The sequence below is a fragment of the Palaemon carinicauda genome, chromosome 7 (genome assembly GCF_036898095.1).
Source record: "Palaemon carinicauda isolate YSFRI2023 chromosome 7, ASM3689809v2, whole genome shotgun sequence".
NCBI lineage: Eukaryota > Metazoa > Arthropoda > Malacostraca > Decapoda > Palaemonidae > Palaemon > Palaemon carinicauda.
This window is the reverse complement of record NC_090731.1, coordinates 137,356,557-137,382,400: the sequence shown is the minus strand read 5'-3', so window position 1 is coordinate 137,382,400 and position 25,844 is coordinate 137,356,557. Positions and strand designations below refer to the sequence as shown.

The window sequence follows — 25,844 nt, the reverse complement described above, 5'->3', positions numbered from 1 at the left end:
TATTTACGATTGAAAAGGGCTCAACGTTGTTTAACTTCGGTTTCCAAGTTAGGACCGCCTACTCTCAGGAAAGGTCGCATATAAACAAATCATTAAAATTTATTTTGATGTTTATTATAAATGGAAAGCTAATCGAAGAGGCCTAATAAAGGCGGTTGAGATATAAAATATATAGAGGAAAATCTATAATTAATTTATAACGTGATAAGATAATTGCTAAAAGCCTAAACACACTTCCGTACTGAGGGAAGGGAAGGGTCGGCCATTTAAAAGTCAAGGAAAGTCCAAAAAACAATCCAAAGTCATCAAAAATTAAATCTATCCAAAAACGAGTTCAAGATTTAAGTTGAAGATAAAACACCTGTACTGCGAAAGCTCAAACCAAAATGAAGTACTTCACCAAATATGTTAAGAAAACTCCAGGTTCTACAGCGAGTATGAATACGTCTTGTCGTCAACGTCGACAGAGAAGAATTGAAGGGTTTGTTTACATGCAAGAGTGGTATCTGGCCGACAGTTGGCGCTGGTGGGCACACCCGCAACCTTCATAGCGATCGCTCGCGAGTTTTTTGAGTGTGTTTTCTGTCGAGCCGCAGAGTTGCAGCTATTATATATTTACCGGCTAAGTTAAATATTTAAAAAAATCATTAGTACACAAATTAATATCTAAATCCTCCCCCCGGGGGAGGAGGAGGAGCTGCCTCGCTATGGGAGGCAACTCTCTCTCCCAAACCCCGAGGTCGGGAAACAGAACTATGGCCTAAGCTACCACTTGACAGTTTCTCGGAAGAAACCGATCAAGCGGGAACTTCGGAGGAGGTTTGGGCAACGGACGAAGAGTCTTTGGGATTTTCCCCTTTCAAAGAAACCTTCGAAGGAAAAATATCCCGCTTGGACTTCTTCTTCCATCGCCGAGAAAACCTCTCCCACTGGGAGGTAGACCACTCCCTACACTCACCACACTTATTAGTTCTATCACACCGTTGGCCCCTACAATTAGGACAAAGGGTGTGAGGGTTCGTATCAACCGTCGACATAAACGTACCACAAGGGCGGTCGGGTAATCCAGGACACTTGCGCATGATAACAGAGGACAACTTCAAACACACCTGTAGAAGAAAAAGCAAAAAGCATTAATGGCTGTCAGAGAGGCGAGGGTGAGAGCGGACACGTCTGACTACCACCCGAGCCGAGAGCAAAGTGGGCTCAAGTACAGGTGTGTTTGAAGGGGGGGGGGAGTGGGGAGTAGTAAACCCTCGTTAAAATTCTAATGGCTCGTCATATCAGCTACGCCGAAAGTAATAACCCCTCTTAAATAACGTGGTTTGTATGTCAGTTACGGAACAAGTTAATTTTGTGAGCAAAGAGAGCCTGGCCAGAGCAAAAACCACTAGAAGGTCATGAAGTGAATCATAGATAATTATACTTCAATTTTCAGGTACTAATAATGAACTATATATTTTTCCAACTGGTTATCGGGTATTTAATCTGCATTTCTGGCCATTATAATTGGTGTAAATCACTCCTTTGTTGGCATTTCCCCAACCCAAAAAATACCATTTTTCCACTGGGCTCCCCCATAATCGTCTTTAGCCTATATAAGGGGGTCCAAAAACTTATTAGCGGATGGTTTGCCCCAATAATCACGGTCAGAAATGCATAAAAAACAAGATATCGAGTAGGAAAAGTATATGGTTCATGTATTTGCCTGGAAATCAAAGTATCACCTTTCCCAGAACTTTAATGACCAGCTTACCATAAGTAAAGCAGGGTGAAAACAGGCTTAGCCCCCAGTAAGTCAATGGAGCCTTCCATCACATTAGTAAGGAACATTAGTTTCAATGTTAACCACCAATGCAGAACCATAGGTAGGAATTTACCCACACCCCTTTTAAGCTTTTGCATTGTTTCTCCATGATACATTACCCAAGCCGGTTTAGTATGTGGCCTACCTTTCGAATACGGCCTACGAAATTCTATATTATTTAGTATGTGGCCTAACCTAACCTAACAAGACAGGTAGGCCACATACTAAACCAGAATAAAAAGGTAGGCCACGTACTAAACCGGCACCCATTACCCTATGGCAGCTTAATTAAATTAGACTAAGTTCATTCATTTGAACTGTGGCAATAGAAATAAAACCTAACATATTGATTGATTTTGAGTTTTGTTAAATGAATAAAAGTTAGAAGTTGGATGGCAAGAAGCTGGCAGGGGACAAAATATAAAGAGGTGGACTACTATTATTATTATTAAATGCTAAGCTACAACCCTAGTTGAAAAAGCAGGAATGGAAACAAGGAAAAACTAAAAATTTCAAATACAGTAACATTTAAATAAACTGTATAGTTTACAGCATTAGGTGCACTGATGTTGCTAACCCAGTGGGATAACATACAGTACCGTAAACTCTGTACCCAAAGGTAGATTTTCGTATTCAAAATGCATACCATGAAATATGCACAGGCCTGTTTGTAAGCCTTAAAAGTGTCACAAAGGCCTTTCCCTCAAGACAGTCTTGACAAAATGCCATCAGTGTTCGTGTGACATAATACAGGTATGATAAACAGCTGCTTGAAGACATAAAATAGGTCAGAAATCACATTCATAAGGTTATAGAAACAACACATAAATCTTGAATATGGTAAACAAGCCTGCTGAAATTAACCTCCTTCATCTTTGTTACATACTACGGCAATGTAACGGTATTACGCTTAGGTAAAGCTATAGGGACTAATTACCATATAAGGGCAAGGTAGGCGTTCCTTTTCAATACATTATTGTACAGCTACTGAGACCAAGGCGACAACAGTACCAACTCCTACATGGATTGTTTAATATTATTCGAATAGGCTTCAAACTTGACAATGAAGTAGTAGCGGTAGGCGAAGCCGTGTATGTTTACGTTTAAGGACTTCTTCTTCTTCTTACCATCTCGCGTAGGATACCACAATAATAGGAATATCTTTAAAACTAAAAAAAGGGTAATGATAGAAAAAACACAAAAATTAGCTAATTTAACATATTCAGTTATAGAGAAAATTTGCCTTAAAGTATCAAGCCTGTGTATAAAGGAAAAGGTGATACAGACAATTCAAGTTCATATAGGCCAATATCAAATCTGTCATATTTTTCGAAAATTATTGAAACTGCTGTACACGAACAAACCTGGAAACATCTGAAAAAAATCTAATGTCATACCTGATGATCAATCTGCATACAGAGAAAATTACTCCACAGAAACAACAGTGTTAGCGATTCAAAATGACATAACAGAAATTATAACAAATGGTAAGTATTGCATTCTTGTGATGCTTGATCTAAGTGCAGCATTTGATACTGTAGAACATACATATCTGAAGGAAGACCTTGAAGCTGTGGGCATCGAAGAACGAACATATGACTGGTTTGTGAGTTATCTTGAAAACCACAAAGTTAAAGTAGTAATATCAAATGTTGAATCTGAGACAAGAAAACTAACCAAAGGGATGCCTCAAGGCAGTGTACTAGGTCCTCTCCTGTTTGAAATTTACACGATTGAACTGGCAAATATACTTGAAACTCACAGAGTTAAGTTTAAAATATACGCTGATGATACACAATTCTATTTCCCAATAGAATCAGTTGATGAAGCTAAAAGAAAGATACATGAAATAATGAATGACATTAAGGCTTGGATGTTAACAAAATGCTCAAGCTCAATGAAGATAAAAGTGAATGTATTATTTTTGGAAATGAAAAAGATCTGAAAAAAAAATCGAATGCTTCTAAAGAATTGAAATAGGTCAATCGATCATTGGCCTAAAGAAATCTGTCAGAAATCTTGGAGTAATCATGGATGATAGACTGACGATGAATGAACATATAAATAATATGGTAAGAAATTGTAACTATCATATTAGAAACAGCATTTATTAGTAAATACTTAGATGAAAAATCTATGGCCATACTCATTAATCACCACATATTTTCAAGAATTGATTACTGCAACTCACTGTTCTATGGCTTACCAAATTATCAGCTGAAGAAAATTCAGAGAGTACAAAACAGAGCCCAAAGATTAATTAAAGGACTACACAATAGGGAAAGAGTTACCCCTGCACTAATCAAATTACACTGGCTGTCGGTAAAGGTGAGAATTGAATACAAGCTACTCTTACTAAAGTTTAAGATACTGAACCAAAATATCTAAAAGAATGCCTGAACAAACTAGAACTAGAAACAGATGTTAACATAAGACACATGTGTGACAAACATAGGCTATCTGAACCAAGAACAAATAGTAAATTTGGTGAAAGGGCTTTTGGCTACTGTGCGCCTAGACATTATAATAAACTGCCAACTGAAATGAAGGACCTAAAGGGAGCAATTGAATTTAAGAAGAAACTAAAGACATTACTTTTCACAAGATCATATGATTTTGAAGATGCTACAATCAAAGAATTGTATAAGTTATAATGAAAATGTTTTGTTAGATGATTCATATGGACCCGCCCGAGAAGTAGTTCACCTGACTTCAGTGGAGGGTTGGATTTAAACCAAAAAACAAGTAAACAAGTATGAAAAACGTTCTGAAAAAGTATCGTTTTACCATCTATTTTGTATGGAACAAGTATTATAAATCTAACAGAAACTGAAATAGAGAAACTACAAAGAATAGAGAATGGAGTATACAGGAAGATTTTAGGTGCCACTAAAAGCACAGCTAATACAGAGGGGAGATAGGTGCATCTTCTATGAAAGCAAGGGTGATGGATGGGAAGCTGCAGTACTTAAATCGTACCCTGAATGGGAAGAAGGAAATACTGAAAACAATTATCCAGGATATTCAAGAAAAAGAAGGAAGATGGAAACAACCTGCAAAGTACTTAGAAGAATTAAATATAGCAATAAAACAGATAAGAAGAATGAACAAGGCAGAAATAAAATCGGAAACCAGAAAGTGGGATACTGAAAAGTGGAAAGAAGAAATAAAAAGTAAGGTGAGTTTAGAAATATATAGAACGTGGAAGAAATAAATAAAAGAAGGGTTAATTTATGACAATACATTTGTTTCAGTGATATTTTTAGAGCAAGAACTAATACGTTAAAACTAAATATTGTAGATAGACACAATGGGGGAATGTAAACAGTAATTTTTGTGAAAATGAGGAGGAAGATTTGATACATTTTTTGTTTTGCCAGGAATATAGAAAAGAAAGGAATTAAGTAATTGAGCTACAACAACCATACGAGAAAGACCTAAAGAAAATAGTAGGATTATTTCTATTTAGTGAAACAAATATAGAAAAGTAAAAAATGTATTAAACCTGATGTGGAAGAAAAGACAAAACAGTAGAAGATAAAATTTGGAGGTGCCGTTGCAAAGGCTATGCCTCACCCCAGAACCTGATTTTCTTTTTCTTTTGTTATATCCTCCTCAAAATGTATTGGACTCTTACGCCAAAATTATCTTTATTTTTTCCATTGCAATAGTTTTTCTTTTTACTGTAACAAGGCTAATACAAAATTTCATTGATTATTGGTCCTGGTCGGTCACATTACAAACACTGTTGCAATCGTTACTTGCGAATTACAAGAAGAGCTCTTAACGAACATCAGAAGATTATTTAACTAAAAACTGTGCATTTCAAAGCTTTACAAACAAAACTCTTTGTTAATTTACTATTGTTTCGATTCACCAATAGATAAGTTGTTTCTGCTTCGTCGATGCTTATTCCACAGCTCTAGACTGTGGCACTATACTTTAGCAGGTGCACACTACACAGCTTTGGTATCTATGGACATTCACTATCATTAGCTATGATCTACCACAAATTATCCCCAATTTGAACACCCCCTCTTTTTATAACTGTCATCCGTCTTTCCCAAATACTGGGTTTCAATTCTTCACAGTAGCCTACAGCAGGTAGATGTGTCAAGTGTGGCTTTGTATCAATAAATCATTTCATAAAAATAACCTTCAGGTATCATTGTTGCATTTTTTGTTCAATTAGCAGAAATTCTATATTTTAAAATGAAACGAACAAATAACACAAATATCGAAAGAATAACGGCAAGTTATTTGTCTCAATATGCTTAATTATTTTGATATCTGAGTATCTAGTACATCATGTAACAAACTAATATGGCATGTCTGTAAATTACCTAATTATATTTTATAATTTGTTTTTAAACAATTCTAGAAATTTACTAGTCAGATCTTGGTCGCAATACCCACCTGGTAGCCTTTTTTATTTACATTTCCCATATTACACCATTAAGGAGACGATATGATTTAATCCGTGTCGGTTGCTACTCTCTGGATCTTTTTCTTATATTATTCCGTTTTTCCTCTTTAATATGTAATTATATTGGCACTTTACACATGGCCGCCTGGAATATTGATAACATTTATATTATTTGCTACGTCATTAATAAAAACACGAGTAAATGTATTTATTTACAAGGATAATTCTATTTAGCACTGCGTGTTTCTGTGAAGGTAATTAAAGACATACGCATGTGTGCTGCAAAATAGTGCCCTTCTCTTCCACATTAGTATCTAATACAATATTATTCATTCCATCGCTGGTCCAACATATGCCCAGTCAAAGCTGTTATACACAATCGATACTATGAACCAGTTGATATGATTCTGATAACCCACTAAAGGCTGAAGCATAGAGTTGATGCGTCATCCAGCCGAAGATTGAAATATCACTGAACAACTCATCTTTTTTTTTTTTTTTTTTTTTTTTGCCATGCCAATCATCTCAATGAGCATACTAAACTCATCAAAATAGATATTTGTATTTGTTCTCGGAGGTCTATAAACTATTACGACAGATGTTATTTGTTTCTTGTTTTCTTTTGTGTGTGTAAAAGTTCATTTCCATATATTCAAAACTTGTTATACTAGTTTTTTCTAATTTTGAGATTGGAATAGCCTCTGAGAACAAAAAATCCAACTCCTAATTTGCACTCCTGGAACGTGAAAGAAAGCGTAATGTGGGCAATTTCAACTATCTTAGTCTTGTAGAAGTCATTTAGTCAGGTTTCAGAAAATGCTAATATGTCGAAACATTTCTCAATCCTATAATTTGAATGGTTTTATTACCAACAGACTGAATGTTTACATGGCCGCAAATTATGATGTCCTTAGTATCCATTGTCCGTATTTTCTGTTAGCCTTGTCAATTCCAAATCAAAAGCTTTGCAGTTTCTTGATTTCACTAAATGATCATCACTTAGTATTTTAAATTTAGTGCAGTTCATACATTTAATCACCCGAGTTACATTCCTTAGTGACGTGATGTCCTGAACATTTCTCACACACTCTATCATCAATCTTCAACTTACAATCTTTATAAAAATGCTCATACCTTTGATAGTGAAAACAGGCAATCGTATGATACCTATCACATATGTTATATATACCCTATCACCATTACCGGATTTAGAAATTGGGGGCCTGGGGCACTAGTATGTTTAGGTAGGGCACTTATTCCATGAAGAAACTAAATTATCTATAAAGAAGAAAGTTTAATTAATTTTTCTAACCGAGGAAATGGGTAGTGCAAGGTTTCGAATAATATTTCTTCCAATTCTTACAATTTCATAGACTGAGAATAAGTTTGGCTATATTATTCAGTTTATGTTGTATAACAAATACGGATGTGATCATGAAAAGGTATGGATTATTATGGTGCATAAATTTCTTAAATTTGTTCAAATTACTGTTAATTTTTTATTGACTACAAAAACTCCCCCTACCGCTTACCTCAGTAAATCCTTTGATTAAATCATCAGAATGTATCTGTTTTATAACTACTTTCTACATCTAACAAACATAAAGCACTCAACTTTTCATCATTTATTGAGGTCCTAAGATGACTCCATTAACTATGTTACTGATTAGTGATAGCTATTATATATATATATATATATATATATATATATATATATATATATATATATATATATATATATATATATATATATATATATATAGAGAGAGAGAGAGAGAGAGAGAGAGAGAGAGAGAGAGAGAGAGAGAGAGAGAGAGAGAGAGAGAGAGAGAGGCACTAGAAGAGTTGGAAGACCCAGGTCTACATAGCTGAAGACCATGAAGCGTGAAGTAGGATATGATGATTGGAGAAGAATTATTGTAAAAGCTCAAAATAGAGATGACTGGCGGAATATAGCAGAAGCCCTTTGCATCGATAGGTGTACGTGGATATATATATATATATATATATATATATACATACACACACTAAATATACTCCAATGCATGAGTACAGTAATTCCCCCTCTCAATAGTTTTCAATATTTAGATACAAGTCCAAAATGTATCTTATAATAAACGTAACCAATAAAAAACAAGTGAATTACGAAAGCAAGTTTAATTTTGGATTTCAGGAAATGGTATCTCCTAAACTAGACTACGCAAGTACCGCATATGTTCTTTCGTTTCACATACTTTCATATCATGATTGCTGAACCAAACGCCTTGTGCCACATTACACTGCACGCTGGCTTGCCTTGCATGTGAATCTACTATCGGTTAGGCCTAAATTAGGAGCATTTTAACTTATCAAGCATATTGACAGTGAATATGGAGTTGAAGCTTCCTTGCTTAATCATGGCCATAAAATAAAATTGATCATTTGATAAAAATGCCTGGTGCATAAAACTGGGTAGTTTGGGTTACCAATAATAATGATCGATAATGCATGCATACAAACACAACAGCAAATGACAGGATATAATTTATAAAGATTTTCTGGCACTTACATTAAAATCCAAAAGATGAAGTTAAGAGGTAGAGTTGCGATGCCGTTCAAGGTGATGTGACTGAGGCTTGTTGCCGTCTACACTGCCTTGTTACCAACTCAGCTTTTATTTGAAGAATGAAGTCGCCACATGGGTGGGGATGACGCAAGCTTCACATCTCAGCCCAAATTTTAACTTTGCACCACCATTTTAACAAATTCCAAAATGACAGTCATTTAAAAATTAGTCATGATAATCGATGGTCATGCAAGAATACTTAAAAAATAATTATGATAAAAATACTATTAAATTTACTTTAATTCGTTTTAGATAAAAAATTATCATGTCTATAAAATTTGCGTTGCATTACAAAATGTTTGTTTTTTTTCGGTGCTTTGTCACACACTATACAAAATTTGGATCACGGTGAGAACGATGAGCATGCAAATAACTGTATGCTTTAAAATACATTGGCGTTTGCTTTTTACATAATTAATCATTACAATTTCTAAATAGAAATTAAATAAATAAAACATTTCTGCGTATGTTACGGAAGGGGGGGGGGCGTTCTTGGTCACAAAATACTTTTTATTTTCCAACTAATTCTTCTTTTGTCCGGGGGCTTAGAGCACTTGACCTTATAAATCAGGCTCTATCCATTACAACATAAGGTGTCACCAATGTCATGAACAGATTTGAGAACTTCAGGAATCCATTTCATCATGAAGTGAGTAGTACCACCTGCAACACTTTTCTTTGAAAAACACCTTTCTTTGAACATGTTGAGTCTGGTCCAAACAATGATTCCTTTGAACCAAAGCATTAACTATATCATCATAATTGCATATAATTATTTTAGGTTTTATTTTTCCAATTATCTCGTCTCACTGGAAGCAACCATTGTTTGAATTTTATTAACCGCTTCGTCTCTAATCTTATCATCAGCAAAAATTACATTTCCATTTGAAGTTATCCTCGTATTAAGTATTGGTATATTTTGAATTTTTTCAACCTGACTTTTCCTGTAAATCATTCTAGGTGATGCCTGTGATGATTCAATTACTCGTAGATTTTTTTTCCTTATCTTTTTCAGCATGTAATTTTCTACTTTTTTGTGTGCAAATAGTGTTTCGTGTGTTGATTTATTCCATGTCCTTTGCTAGATTATCAACTTTCTCAGTAAGATAATAATAGCTTTTGGGTCAGTAGCCAGGGTAGAATTAGCCGAGTTAACGATGAGCGTCAGAAAATTGTTTTCCAATTCAGCAATTCTTTTTTTCGTGATCTGTTGTGAAGTTTTTCCTTCTTTACTTTTTATAGATTTTTCGACATCTTCCAGTTTTTCAATTGCAATTTTGGCTTCATCTACATTCAGGACAAAGCCACTTCATTTTCTCTTTATTCGCATCACTTGTGTTTGTATCTATATAAACACGCTTCTTGTGGTAGAAACTATCTCACAAAATTCCCATCGTATCCAATTTTTGTCCCTTCTTGCAAATCCACACGAGGGTCATTTTCCACCATGAGACCATTAGGCTACTATTTCAAAGTTTTTATCTACAAGAGAGAGAGAGAGAGAGAGAGAGAGAGAGAGAGAGAGAGAGAGAGAGAGAGAGAGAGAGAGAGAGAGAGAGAGAGAGAGAGAGTTTAAAATATACCCAAGAATAGTGTAAGTCAACATGACCTACATTATATTATTTTCACCAACATTATTCCCAATGCCTCCATATTGCGTTACAAAATTTCTAAGCCTATATTTGCCTTTATTTCGAATGGTGTAATTCATTTATTATTATTATTATTATTATTATTATTATTGTTGTTGTTGTTGTTAATCAGTCTACAGAGACTGGTAATTTATAGTGTGGGGTTCCGAGTTACACCCAGCTTCCTTAGGAATCCATCACTTTTCTCACTATATGTAATGTTCCTGATAATTGATTACTCCGCAAAATAAGTTTGCGACCACTCTATCGCATTATAGATAGGTGCAAAGCTTCTAAGCTTATTCTTATTATTGTAATTACGCTTATTTTACCAGTACCATAAATAAATTAATAATGAAATTCTCAATCTTTACTTTTATCCCATTCTGCCTTGAAATCAGATGGTATAACACCTTGCTATCATCAGTTTTTGGCAACCCCTTTTTTTGTTCTTACTTTTTAAATTCTTCTTTCATGTGCATTGTCCAACTTATAAATGCAACCAGATACCGGCAAGGATTTTGCAACGTGCTTCTTGTATCAAGTTTGATTATTTTTCATAATCATGGACATGAAAATAAATGTTCAGTATCATTTTCTTCCTCTTGGCACAGGTCACAAATTATCTGCACATTTCCCCCTGAAATTTGTTTTTAAATTGAGCAAATTTAATCTTGTCTACAATACAGGAAATGCCTTATCCAGATCCATTTCTCTGATATAAGGCTGTGGGCCATTTCCTTCTATAAATCTTAATTTTTTTTCATCACATTTTTTTTCTTCATGGTTTCTTCTATTTTTTTTCCATAATTCTTTTCTTAATTTTTTTTTCAGGGTCCTTTTCCTCAACTTCTTATTTCTTCAACTTCCATCCCATATTTATTAGATTTCTTCTATGCTCTTACTCCAGCACTTTCCATAAGGGTCCTTCAACTGATTTTCAATTATCTCTCTTACTAGTCTTTTTTATATCAGAGTTTATGATAATATGGAAGAGCATTAATTTTTTTTCATATTCTATTCTGCAAGACACTGGCCATATTTCTGTTTCTGCAAGGATGCCCCAATATGGAGTACTTGCAGGTTGTTCATACATATTCCTTATTATCCTATATTGACGGTTTTCCAGATCTTTCATATCTTTATCTTATTTCACCCCAGGTCTCCACATTAGCAAATATTGTTGGTACTACTACTGTTTCATATATCTTCTTTCTCACTTCCAATGCCATCTTTCATTTTTTCTCATATTTTCGTATTTCTTGGGTCATATATGCAACTTTCTGACCTTTTTTTTTTTTCTTGTTACTGAAACTCAATTCTTTGTTTCCTTTCAAGTAGCACGCTCTTTTGCGCAAGTCCTTGGGCTATATCATTTTCAATGACTTACGTATGGTCCCTAGTGCTCCTATGATTATTGGCCGCACTTCTACTTGCATACACTCCCGAGTCCCATGGCACTGCAATATCTATGCGTGATACTTTTTCAGTTGTCTTGTTGATCACCGACGTCCTTACACACTGTAGTCCCAGAGTTATTTAGCATGATCACTTTCTATCGCAACTTGAGGTTGATGTTTATACCATTTAATACTGCTTTGTATTTGATTCTTTCTACAGACTCAAATGGGGAGCTTTAGCCACTGTATCATATTGTTTCTTATATTCATTCTGAGGAAGCGCTGAACATTCACTGGCAATGTGGTTGATGACTTTTTTTACCCCATGAATTTCATGCACTTTTACGTAATGTTAGTTCGTCTATTGCTAGTTGAATATATCTTCTTAAAGCTTAATCTTATGCTACCATTATCATCCCTTCAGTTTCCTTCTGTTCTTCTCTCTGTAGCCACTGCCTTGCTTACTTACAGGAAAATTCTTGAGTTTGTCTCAGGAATTATCCATCCATTTGGTTTCTTCTAACCTCTTTTTTCCCGTTCTCCCCTTATACACTTCTGGGTCTTCATTGTTCTTTATCAAATTTTCTTGCCCAGCTCTAAGCCATTCATTTTCACCGGTCTTAAGGTACTGTCCCAGTGCTCTACTTTCGATGTTAACATAATCTTCCATATGGATATGTCATTTTTCTCCTTCACAGAGTGGTATATATAGTGTCAGTACTTGTTCTTGGGTGCAGTGCTAGGGACACGTTCATTATCATTATCTTTCTAGTTTTTCTATCCATGTTGCATATCTCTTGACTTTTTCCGGTCCACTATTCAAGCACTGTACCTGATTACTGGCACTGCCCAGTTGTTTATAACCTTTACCATATTTCCAGAGTTAAGCTTTGATTCTTTGCACATAGTCTTTAATATCATTTCCATCTGTCTGCTTTATTCCTTCCGTCCTTGATACTTTGCTTTACTCTATGTTAACTAGAGCAACCTTTCTATTCCAAAGTTCCAAACTCCATCTTGATGTCTCCTGATACAATTCTCATCGTCTGGATTAGTATGTCTACTTCCTTAGCATCTTTCCCGAACAGCTTGGTGTCAATTTTAAATATCAGGTGGTTTATTCTGCTGACTCCTTTCTTCAGTTGGTATCCAACTTTGGTCTTTTCCAGCACTCTTGTAATGGGAATCATATTATTATCACTTGCTAAGCTATATCCTAGTTGGAAAAGTAGGATGCTACAAGCTCAGGGGCTCCAACAGGGAAAATAGCCCAGTGAGGAAAGGAAAAAAGAAAAAGGAAATATTTCAAGAAGAGTAACATTAAAATATATCTCCTATATAAACCATAAAAACTTTAACCAAACGAGAGGAAGAGAAATATGATAGAATAGTATGGTCGAGTGTATCCTCAAGCAAGAGAACTCTAACCTAAGACATGGTACAGAGGCTATGGCACTACCCAAGACTAGAGAACAATGGTTTGATTTAGGAGTGTCCTTCTAGAAGAGCTGCTTACCATAGCTAAATAGTTTCTTCTAGCCTTACCAAGAGGAAAGTAGCCACTGAACAATTACAGTGCAGTAACCCCTTGAGTGAGGAAGAATTGTTTGGTAATCTTAAGTGTTGTCAGATGTATGAGAACTGAAGAGAATATGTAAAGAGTACATACATATACCAAGGCACTTCCCCCAATGTTGGGGGGTAGCCGACATCAACAAATGAAACAAAAACAAAAAGGTGCCCACTACTCTCTACGTTCCTCCCAACCTGACAAGGGGCTCAACCGAGTTCGGCTGGTACTGCTAGGGTGCCACAGCCCACCCTTCCCCGTTATCCACCACAGATGAAACTTCATAATGCTGAATCCCCTACTGCTGCTACCCCCGTGGTCATCTAAGGCACTGAAGGAAGCAGCAGGGCTTACCGGAATTGCGTCACAATCGCTCGCCATTCATTCCTATTTCTAGGACGCTCTCTTGCCTCTCTCACATCTATCCTCCTATCACCCAGAGCTTTCTTCACTCCATCCCTCCACCCAAACCTTGGCTTTCCTCTTGTACTTCTCCCATCAACTCTTGCATTCATCACCTTCTTTAGTAGACAGCCATTTTCCATTCTCTCAACATGGCCATCCCACCTCAACACATTCATATCCACTCTAGCCGCTAACTCATTTCTTACACCCGTTCTCACCCTCACCACTTCGTTCCTAAGCCTATCTACTCGAGATACACCAGCCATACTCCTTAGGCACTTCATCTCAAACACATTCAATTTCTGTCTCTCCATCACTTTCATTCCCCACAACTCTGATCTATACATCACAGTTGGTACAATCACTTTCTCATATAGAACTCTCTTTACATTCATGCCCAACCCTCTATTTTTTACTACTCCCTTAACTGGCCCCAACACTTTGCAACCTTCATTCACTCTCTGATGTACATCTGCTTCCATTCCACCATTTGCTGCAACAACAGACCCCGAGTACTTAAACTGATCCACCTTCTCAAGTAACTCTCCATTCAACATGACATTCACCCTTGCACCACCTTCCCTTCTCGTACATCTCATAACCTTACTCTTACCCACATTAATTCTCAACTTCCTTCTCTCACACACCCTTCCAAATTCTGTCACTAATCGGCCAAGCTTCTCTTCTGTGTCTGCAACCAGTACAGTATCATCCGCAAACAACAACTCATTTACCTCCCATTCATTGTCATTCTCGTCTACCAGTTTTAATCCTCGTCCAAACGCTCGAGCATTCATCTCTCTCACCACTCCATCAACATACAAGTTAAACAACCACGGCGACACCACACATCCCTGTCTCAGCCCCACTCTCACCGGAAACCAATTACTCACTTCATTTCCTATCCTAACACATGCTTTACTACCTTTGTAGAAACGTTTCACTACTTGCAACAACCTTCCACCAACTCCATATAACCTCATCACATTCCACATTGCTTCCCTATCAACTCTATCATATGCTTTCTCCAGATCCACAAACGCAACATACACCTCCTTACCTTTTGCTAAATATTTCTCTCATATCTGCCTAACTGTTAAAATCTGATTCATACAACCCCTACCTCTTCTAAAACCACCCTGTACTTCTAAGATTGCATTCTCTGCTTTATCCTGAATCCTATTAATCATTACTCTACCATACACTTTTCCAACTACACTCAACAAACTAATACCTCTTGAATTACAACACTCATGCACATCTCCCTTACCCTTATATAGTGGTACAATACTGCACAAACCTAATCTACTGGTACCATTGATAACACAAAACACATATTAAACAATCTCACCAACCATTCAAGTACAGTCACACCCCCTTCCTTTAACATCTCAGCTCTAACACCATTCTTACCAGATGCTTTTCCTACTCTCGTTTCATCTATCGCTCTCCTCACTTCCTCTATTGTAATCTCTCTCTCATTCTCATCTCCCAACACCGGCATCTCAACACCTGCAACAGCAATTATATCTGCCTCCCTATTATCCTCAACATTCAGTAAACTTTCAAAATATTCCGCCCACCTTTTCCTTGCCTCCTGTCCTTTTAACAACCTTCCATTTCCATCTTTCACAGTCTCTTCAATTCTTGAGCCAGCCTTCCTTACTCTCTTCACTTCTTTCCAAAACTTCTTCTTATTCTCTTCATATGAATGACCCAATCCTTGACCCCACCTCAGGTCAGCTGCCCTCTTTGCCTCACGTACCTTGTGCTTTACTCCCACATTTTTCTCTCTATATTTTTCATACTTCTCTATACTATTACTCTGCAGCCATTCTTCAAAAGCCCTCTTTTTCTCTTCCACTTTTACCTTCACTCCTTCATTCCACCATTCACTGCCCTTCCTCATGCTACCTCCAACAACCTTCTTGCCACACACATCACTTGCAATCCCAACAAAATTTTCTTTTACTAACTTCCACTCCTCCTCTAAATTACCAGTTTCTCTTACTTTCACTTCGTCATATGCCATTTTCAACCTTTCCTGATATTTACTTTTTACCCCCGGTTTTATTAGCACTTCAACCCTCACTAGCTCCCTTTTACATCCACCTACTCTATTCCCCCACTCTTTTGCTACAACTAATAATTTTCCTTCCACCAAAAGATGATCAAACATACCGTTAGCCATACCCCTAAACACGTGCACGTCTTTCAATCTTCCAAACATTCTTTTAGTTATCAACATATAATCCACTAATGCCCTTTCTACTGCTCTTCCATTTGCCACTCTTACCCATGTATACTTGTTTTTATCTTTCTTTTTGAAACAACTAGAACTTATCACCATCTCTTGCTCAACACACATATTTATGGCACTACCCAAGACTGTGTGTGCGTGAAGGCAAAGGTAAAATGAACCGTAACCAGAGAGAAGGATCCAATGTAGTACTGTCTGGCCAGTCGAAAGACCCCAAAACTCTCTAGCGGTAGTATCTCAACAGGTGGCTGGTGCCCTAACCAACCTACTACCTACAATGCTACTATGAAGAGTAATGGGGATACCGAGTCCTCTTGGAAGATTCTTCTCCTGATGTTAACCTCTGCAAGCCAGTTTCCATAACTTTTAAGTACAGTATAGTTTTCCACTTTTACATTGCATTTATGAGGAGGTTGATAGTGTTATCCTCCGCACCATATATCTTTAAGCATTCTATCAGCTGTGACTGTGGTATCATATTGAAGGCTTTCTTGTGGTCCATCCATGCCATACTCAGTTTGCTTTTCCTTCTTTTGCTGTTCTTCATTACCATTTTGTCTACCAGTAGCTGGTCCTTTGTGCCTCTGCATCCTTTTTGCTGGCTGGGAATGATGTTTGTTTCCTCCAGTAGATGTACAAACTGGAGATGTACGTTAGCAACTTCCACATTAATAATAGACAGGTAATTGGTCTGTAGTTGTTTGCAATATGTTATTTTCATTAGTAAAATAAATTTTTTAATATACTTACCCGATAATCATGTAGCTGTCAACTCTGTTGCCGACAGAAATCTACGGTAGGGATACGCCAGCGATCGCTATACAGGTGGGGGTGAACACCACAGCGCCATCTGTGGTCAGGTACTCCAGTACTTCTTGTCAACACCACCTCAATTTTTTCCTCGGTCCACTGGTTCTCTATGGGGAGGAAGGGTGGGTCAATTAAATCATGATTATCGGGTAAGTATATTCAAAAATTTATTTTACTAATGAAAATAACATTTTTCAATATTAATCTTACCCGATAATCATGTAGCTGATTCACACCCAGGGTGGTGGGTGGAGACCAGCATACATGTTAACAAAGAAGCTAAGTATCCCGTATTTTATTTTATTAGTTATTCAAAAATAACATAAAATAAATAAGTACCTGGTAAGGAAGACGACTTGAACCATTATTCTGCCTTTATTAAGTACGTCTTCCTTACTGAGCGTAGCGGTCCTCTTAGGATGCTGAACGACTCTTAGGTGCTGAAGTATAAAGGGCTGCAACCCATACTAAAGGACCTCATCACAACCTTTAACCTCGGCGCTTCTCAAGAAAGAATTGACCACCCGCCAAATCAACAAGGATGTGGAAGGCTTCTTAGCCGACCGTACAACCCATAAAAAGTATTCAAGAGAAAGGTTAAAAAGGTTATGGGATTATGGGAATGTAGTGGCTGAGCCCCCGCCTACTACTGCATTCGTTGCTACGAATGGTCCCAGGGTGTAGCAGTTCTCGTAAAGAGACTGGACATCTTTGAGATAGAATGATGCGAACACTGACTTGCTTCTCCAATAAGTTGCATCCATAACACTCTGCAGAGAACGGTTCTGTTTGAGGGCCACTGAAGTAGCCACAGCTCTCACTTCATGTGTCCTTACCTTCAGCAAAGCAGGGACTTCTTCCTTCAGATGAGAATGTGCTTCCCTAATCAGGAGCCTGAATAGGTAAGAAACTGAGTTCTTAGACCTTGGAAGAGAAGGCTTCTTGATAGCACACCATAAGGCTTCTGATTGTCCTCGTAAAGGTTATGACCTTTTTAGATAGTACCTAAGAGCTCTAACTGGGCAAAGTACTCTCTCCAGTTCGTCCCCCACCAAGTTGGACAGGCTTGGGATCTCGAACGACTTAGGCCAAGGACGTGAAGGAAGCTCGTTTTAGCAAAAAAAACGAGCTGCAAGGAACATGTAGCCGTTTCAGATGTGAAAACTATGTTCCTGCTGAAGGCGTGGATCTCACTTACTCTTTTAGCTGTTGTCAAGCACACGAGGAAAAGAGTTTTTAATGTGAGGTCCTTAAAAGAGGCTGATTGGAGAGGTTCAAATCTTGATGACATAAGGAACCTTAGGACCACGTCTAGATTCCAGCTTGGAGTGGACAACCGACGTTCCTTTGAGGTCTTAAAAGACCTAAGGAGGTCCTGTAGATCTTTGTTGGTGGAAAGATCCAAGCCTCTGTGGCGGAAAACCGCTGCCAACATACTTCTGTAACCCTTAATCGTAGGAGCTGAAAGGGACCTTACGTTCCTTAGATGTAACAGGAAGTCAGCAATCTGGGTTACAGTGGTACTGGATGAGGAAACTGCATTGGCCTTGTACCAGCTTCGGAAGACTTCCCCTTTAGACTGATAGACTCTGAGAGTAGATGTCCTCCTTGCTCTGGCAATCGCTCTGGCTGCCTCCTTCGAAAAGCCCCTAGCTCTTGAGAGTCTTTCGAAAGTCTGAAGGCAGTCAGACGAAGAGCGTGGAGGTTAGGATGTACCTTCTTTACGTGAGGTAGACGTAGAAGGTCCACTCCTAGAGGAAGAGTCCTGGGAATGTCGACCAGCCATTGCAGTACCTCTATGAACCATTCTCTCGCGGGCCAGAGCGGAGCCAACCAACGTCAGCCGTGTCCCTTTGCGAGAGGCGAACTTCTGAAGTACCCTGTTGACAATCTTGAACGGCGGGAATGCATACAGGTCGAGATGGGACCAATCCAGCAGAAAAGCATCCACGTGAACTGCTGCTGGGTCTGGAATCGGAGAACAATACAACGGGAGCCTCTAGGTTATCGAGGTAGCGAACAGATCTATGGTTGGCTGACCCCACAGGGCCCAAAGTCTGTTGCAAACATTCTTGTGAAGGGTCCACTCTGTGGGGATGACCTGACCCTTCCGGCTAAGGCGATCTGCCATGACATTCATATCGCCCTGAATGAACCTCGTTACCAGCGTGAGCTTTCGATCTTTTAACCAGATGAGGAGGTCCCTTGCGATCTAGAACAACTTCCACGAATGAGTCCCTCCCTGCTTGGAGATGTAAGCCAAGGCTGTGGTGTTGTCAGAGTCCACCTCCACCACCTTGTTAAGCTGGAGGGACTTGAAGTTTAACAAGGCCAGATGAACCGCCAACAGCTCCTTGCAATAGATGTGAAGTGTCCTTAGCTCCTGATTCCATGTACCCGAGCATTCCTGTCCGTCCAAAGTCGCACCCCAGCCCGTGTCTGATGCGTCAGAGAAGAGATGGCGGTCGGGTTTCTGAACAGCCAAAGGTAGACTTCCTTGAGAAGAAAGCTGTTCTTTCACCACGTAAGAGTAGACCTCCTCTCTTCGGAAACAGGAACTGAGATCGTCTCTAGCGTCATGTCCTTTATCCAGTGAGCCGCTAGATGATACTGAAGGGGGGGGAGGTGGGGTCTCCCTAACTCGATGAACAGGGCCAGCGATGAAAGTGTCCCTGTTAGACTCATCCACTACCTGACTGAGCATCGGTTCCTTCTCAGCATGCTCTGGAAGCAATCTAGGGCTTAGTAGATCTTTGGGGCCGACGGAAAAGCCCGAAAAGCTTGACTCTGAAGATCCATACCCAGGAAGACAATGGTCTGGGATGGGACGAGCTGGGACTCCTCAAAATTAACCAGGAGGCCCAGTTCCTTGGTCAGATCCATAGTCCATCTGAGAATCTCCAGACAGCGACGACTTGTGGGAGCTCTTAAAAGCTAGTCGTCTGACGGAGCCGGACACAAGATCATGGTACTGCTGCACAGTCTGTGAACTGTCAACCATGGGGAAGCGAGGAAGTACAGTGACAACCCGAAGCTGTCTAGACTGTCTGGGTCGTACAGACAACTCCTTATCGGGTTGCTGAGGTTGCCGCACTGCGTCACAACAAGTCACTTCTGCTGGTTGATGAACGTCTTCCCAGTGACACACTGACTCCGTAAACAAAAAATCCTCTAACAAGGACTAAGCTTGGACTGCATGTCTTGCAACACAGCTCAAGGTCTATGGGAGCAGGTGTGGTAACAGACGGGGTTAGCGACTGAAGTGGAACCATTATCCTCCCTGGAAGCATGTTATGCTTAAATAAAAGTCCATAGGAGGCTAAGCAGCTAAAGGCTCCTCTCCAAATGACAGAGTCCTCAAGGGAATATCAGAAGGAGGGAGAATAGCACTTTCTCATCTACAGGAACCATATCCGAGAAAAGCTAAGTTCTCTCAGTGAGGGTTTCACTGGTGCAAAAGCAGCAGACTAGAAGGCAACGTTATGAAACTGCTTGACAGTCTAGTGAGTTGGCAACAACCAAAGATGTGTGACTGAGAAGCATGCGGTAAGGTATGCAGAGCATGCTGTATGCAGAGCATGCTGTATGTAGAGCATGCTGTAAGGTAAGCAGAGCATGTTGCATGGCGTGCGGCTTATGCTGCATGGGATGAGGTTCATGTTGCATGGGATGAGGCTCATGCTGCATGGTATGAGGCTCATGCTGCATGGGATGAGGCTCAAGCTGCAAGGGATGAGGCTTATGCCGCATGCGTTGAGGAGGATGCCGCATAGTATGAGGCTCCTGCCTCATGGGTTGAGGCGGTTGCCGCATAGCATGATGCTCCTGCCTCATGGTTTGAGGAGGATGCCACATAGCATGAGGCTCCTCATAGCATGAGACTCCTGCCTCATGGGTTGAGGAGGATTCCGCATAGCATGAGGCTCCTGCCTCATGGGTTGAGGAGGATGCCGCATAGCATGAGGCTGCCTCATGGGTAGAGGAGGATGTCGCATAGCATGAGGCTCCTGCCTCATGGGTTGAGGAGGATGCCGCAAAGCATGAGGCTCCTGCCTCATGGTTTGAGGAGGATGCCGCATAGCATGAGGCTCCTGTGAGGTTCCTGCCTCAAGAGTTGCGTCTGCCTCAAGGGTTGAGGAGGTAGCTGCGCAGAGAGAGGCTCATGCTGTGAAGAATGCGGTTGCTGCATGCGTTGAGGCGGCTGCCTCATAGCATGAGGTTCCTCAAGAGTTGAGGCTCTTGCCTCAAGAGTTGAGGTTCTTGCCTCAAGAGTGGAGGTGGCTGCCGCAAGAGTTGAGGTTGCTGCCTCAAGGATGGGGGAGGTTGCCGCAACGCAAGAGGTTGCTGCCTCGAGGATGGAGGAGGTTGTCGCAACACATGAAGCTCCTGCCTCAAGGGTAGAGTAGGTTGCTGCAAAGCATAAGGCTCCTGCCTCAAGTGTTGAGGAGGTTGCCGCATAGCAAGAGGCTCCTGCCTCAAGGAAAGTGGAGGTTGCTGTACAGTGCTGGTATCTGGCAACTCCCAATGCGGCAGCTCACGCGTGGAGGTAGGTTGAGGAACCTCAACATCATACGTCTGGCAGGGTGGCCTGCGCAGAGGTGGAGTTGAGGCGGCTGCCTCATGAGCTGCACAGCGCTGGTATCTGGCAACTCCCAATGCGGCAGCTCACGCGTGGAGGTAGGCTGAGGAACCTCAACATCATACGTCTGGCAGGGTGGACTGCGCAGAGGTGGAGTTGAGGCGGCTGCCTCATGAGCGCTCGCAGGAGGAGGTGTGCTAACCTTCTCTGCCTGAAACTCCTGCATCAACATCGCAAGCTGAGACTGCATTGTCAGCAGCATAGACCACTAGAGTTTAAGAAAGACAACAACAAACGGAGCTACTGTCCGTTGAAACTGAGGGTCTAAAACAGCTGGTGCGGCAACAGACGGAGTTACTGTCTGTTGCGATACCACCTTGCCTCTCTGGGAGGTGTGCAGTTGTCGTACTGCAGCAAGTCCGAACTGACCCAGTGCTAATGGCTACACCTAGGAGTTGGACTTGCGCGGAAGGGACCGACTTGCACTTAAAAGCTGCAAGATTTGGTCCATGGTTTCTGCGAGAAACCTCTTCCGCAGACGAGGAATAAAAGGGCTCTCTCGTCTTTGTGTGGGTGGGGTGATCACGTTGGTTACGTGAGTTGGTAACACCCGAAACCACGGAGGGAAACGTCTGTTCGTCGATCAAGGCCTGCTGAACCCATAAGTCCTTCGACATTACTTCTCCCCTGGGCTTGGGAGCTTGTAAGAGGTCCCAGACTAGGCGAACAACTGGCACGAACAGACGAACCCTCGAACGCAACACTGTAACACTTTGCGCTTATCACTTTATCACTTTTGATTTTCTGTTTGCACTTATTTCACTGAACTCGAAACTTTAAGTGGTTTGTACCTGAAACACGCAATTCTATCCTTCATTAAAAGTTAGTAATTGCGAAAACAGTATTACAATGTAACAGAAAAACATAATGAAAGATAAATAATTCAGTGGCTGGAAAAGAGACTAAACACTAGATCAAATAAACTACGTTTAAAATCTCTCACCGCATAAAGCCTGAGAACAAGAATAAAACTCTAGAAACGTTTACCTTCTTCCCCTAAAGAGACTAGGGAGAAGAGCAAAAACGATAACAACGTTACCCGCTTGAACGAAACGTTTATCCTCCTCTCTCTCCCTCCGTCTCTATCTCTCTCTCTCTCTCTCTCTTGACTTAGCACCAGAGAGAAGAGCCCAATATATATATCGTTAAAACATATTATTGTTAAAGGAAAAAAACTGAAAGATTTCCCAAATAAAAAGTTCCTTTATTAGAATTAAAACCATTTAAGCTAAGAAAGAATGAACAAAACGCTAGAATCGGTTTACTCTTACTGCAACGTGACACCGTGATAGACTCTATCTCTATCGTAACGATAGAGCGCAAGTTGAACGTTCTGAACGTCAACAACTGCAGAGACAAAACAAAACGTTAGTTCAACTTTGAAAACAGTACAAGACTATCAAAGAAATTCTTTCAAAAACATTAAAATAGCATAATATGTTAACAGGTAAAAACGAAATGACGGGCTCAATGTTAATTAACTTCGTTCCAAGAAAAGACCGCCTACTATTAGGAAAGGTCGAATATAAACAAATATAAAAATTAATTTTAATAAGTTTATAATAATTTAAGGAAGTTAATCAAAGAGGCCTATAAAAGACGGAGAGATATAAAATAAATCTATAACTTTTGTTAAGCAAAATTAAGAGAGTCTATACTCTCTTCGACACCAACACTTCCGTCTAAGGGAAGGGTCGGCCATTTAAAAGTGAAAGAGAGTTCATACTCTCTTCGTACCAAAATTAAATCAAATTAATTCCAAAAACTTGCTAAGCTAATGATATAGCTTCCTGAATAGCGAAGGCTAAATTCTAGAGCAAATACATCACCAAATCGTGAGCAATAACTCCAGAATCAACAGCGTATCCATGTAGGTCTAGCCGGAGGCACGACAGAGGAAAAATTGAGGTGGTGTTGACAAGAAGTACTGGAGTACCTGACCACAGATGGCGCTGTGGTGTTCACCCCCACCTGTATAGCGATCGCTGGCGTATCCCTACCGTAGATTTCTGTCGGCAACAGAGTTGACAGCTACATGATTATCGGGTAAGATTAATATTGAAAAATTACCTGCATTTTTGCCTTTTTGAATTTGGCAAGTTCTTCCTGTGGAACTCCATTCAGGTGTTCGGTAGTGTCGGATACAATGCTGGAGTTGTTCTGTCATTCTTTATGTAAGGCTTCAAAGTTTTTGAGCCAGTAACTATGAACTTTATCAGGGGCTTGGTGCTATCCAGTTTGGAGTTTTCTTCATCTGGTTTCTTATAGCCTCAGTCGTGATAATATGTTTACTATTACTAGCTATGCTACAACCCTAGTTGGAAAAACAGGATATTATAAGCCCAAGGGCTCCAACAGGAAAAATAGCACAGTCAGGAAAGGAAATAAACTACAAGAGAAGTAATGAACAATTAAAATGAAATATTTCAAGAACAGTAACAACATTGAAAAAGATCTTTTGCATATAAATTATAAAAAGAGACTTATGTCAGCCTGTTCAACATGAAAACATTCGCTGAAAGGTTTGGACTTTTGAAGTTCCACCGATTTAAGTACCTGATTAAGAAAATCACTCCACAACTTGGTCACAGCTGGAATAAAAGTTCTATTATACTGCATTCAGAAGATCTGAATGCAAAGGATGGTAAGAATTATGAAAATTCTCATGCAACATGCATAATGAACTATTGAACAATGGTGCCAGAGATTAATACTGTACCTAAATCAAGAATAAGAAATTTAAATTGAAAGACTGTAAGTTCCTGTTCAACAGTTAACATGAGATTCGCAGCTGAAGACCAGACAGAAGAACAATACTTGAAACTTGGCAAAATGAAAAAGTTAAAACACTTCAGAATAGCCAGCGCAATTGAAGATGAGACAAACCGAAAGTATTTCTCTCAAGTAAATTTGCTACCAAGAACCACACCTAAAATCTTAAGAGTCAAACTAGTTGAAAAAAAAAAGAAAAAGAAACAGTATCAATGCTGAGATCTGGATGTAGAGGAGCCACTGTCCTTAACATACTTACAATCATACTTTTATTTTTGTTAAGGTTCATCTTCATGTCCCATAATTTGCACCATTCATTAATTCTAGCAAGATCTCTATTGAGGGATTCAGCAACTCCAGATTTATATTCTGGAGTTGTCTACATATGCAATGAGTTTGTTTTCTAGGCCAAAACACATATCATGTGTATATAGTATGAAAAGTATTGTAATGTGCCAAGTACACTACTCTGAGGAACACCAGACTCCTTTCAGAGTTCGTATCACATGTACTACGTTACAAGAAGGAACTCTAACTTCCAACTAAGAGCAAGAGCCCTTGGAATTTTGCACGAGGAGCCAGATATCACATTCCTATACTAGCTATGGTGCACATCATCATCAACTCTTTACTGAAAAAATTCAATAATGATGCTTAGAAAAGACCCACCCACACCCAACAGTTCGAGTTTGAAAACAAGGGCCTCACGATTAACCTCAGCAAAGGCAGCAATAAAAATCAAACCTTATCATACGAGCTTCCTGTCCACAACCAAGGGAATTCTGGAGAGTATTAGAAGTTGTAGAAAGTGCATCACATGCTCCAAGGGCTTTACAAAAGTCAAATTGCAAACTAGCGAACAGATGATTACCTTTCGGAAACCTATTTAGTCATTTAGCAAAAGGACGTCAAAAAATCTAGATGATATGGCTGTTATGGAAATTGGGTGGTAATCGGCTGGACTTGAGCTACCACAACACATTTACAAAATGGAATAACATTACCAATTCTCCAACAAGTGCTAAAAGAACCTCTTCTTGCTAACTTGTGGCAAATAACAGGTAACTTAGAAGCTAAGAAATCTGCAGTCTTTACAAAAAAAAAAAAACAAAGCAAAAATACCATTTGGGTCTACACCTCCATAAAACATCAAGGTCCATCAAAAGAGTCTTAATTTCACTAGTTCAAAAAGCTAAACTAGTTAGTTTAGACTCAGGAAAACAGAAATGAGGAAGATCATGTTTCTCATTAATCTACTTACAGTCAAACACATCAGCCAAAAGGATTGTCTTTTCCTTTGGACAGTGAATGACAGAGCCATCTAGTTTAAGTAACGAAGGAACTGTTACATCTACACCAAAGAGTGCAGATTTCAGGGTAGCCCACCACTTATGTTCCTGGGATGTACTTTTATTCCTTTCCAGTTGAAGCAAAACCTCTCAGCAAAAGGTCTTAGCTGAGTTAGTTATTCCAAGCCAAATCTGATCTGTTCCTCTTCCAAAGATGATAGGCCTCTTGC

General features: G+C 39.4%; 1 protein-coding gene across 3 annotated transcripts in view; it reads right to left on the bottom strand.

Annotated features, from left to right (window-relative positions):
* LOC137644033 (zinc finger and SCAN domain-containing protein 2-like) overlaps positions 1-8,879 on the bottom strand; it is a 156,286-nt gene extending 147,407 nt beyond the window's left edge. For 2 of the 3 annotated variants that reach the window (XR_011045117.1, XM_068376924.1), the window contains exon 1: positions 2,745-2,923. The gene's annotated coding sequence lies outside the window, so the exon portion shown is untranslated. Of the gene's footprint in view, positions 1-2,744; positions 2,924-8,781 lie in introns of those variants that run through there. The other variant, XM_068376925.1, reaches the window with a different exon arrangement.
* Positions 8,880-25,844: the final 16,965 nt, after the last annotated feature.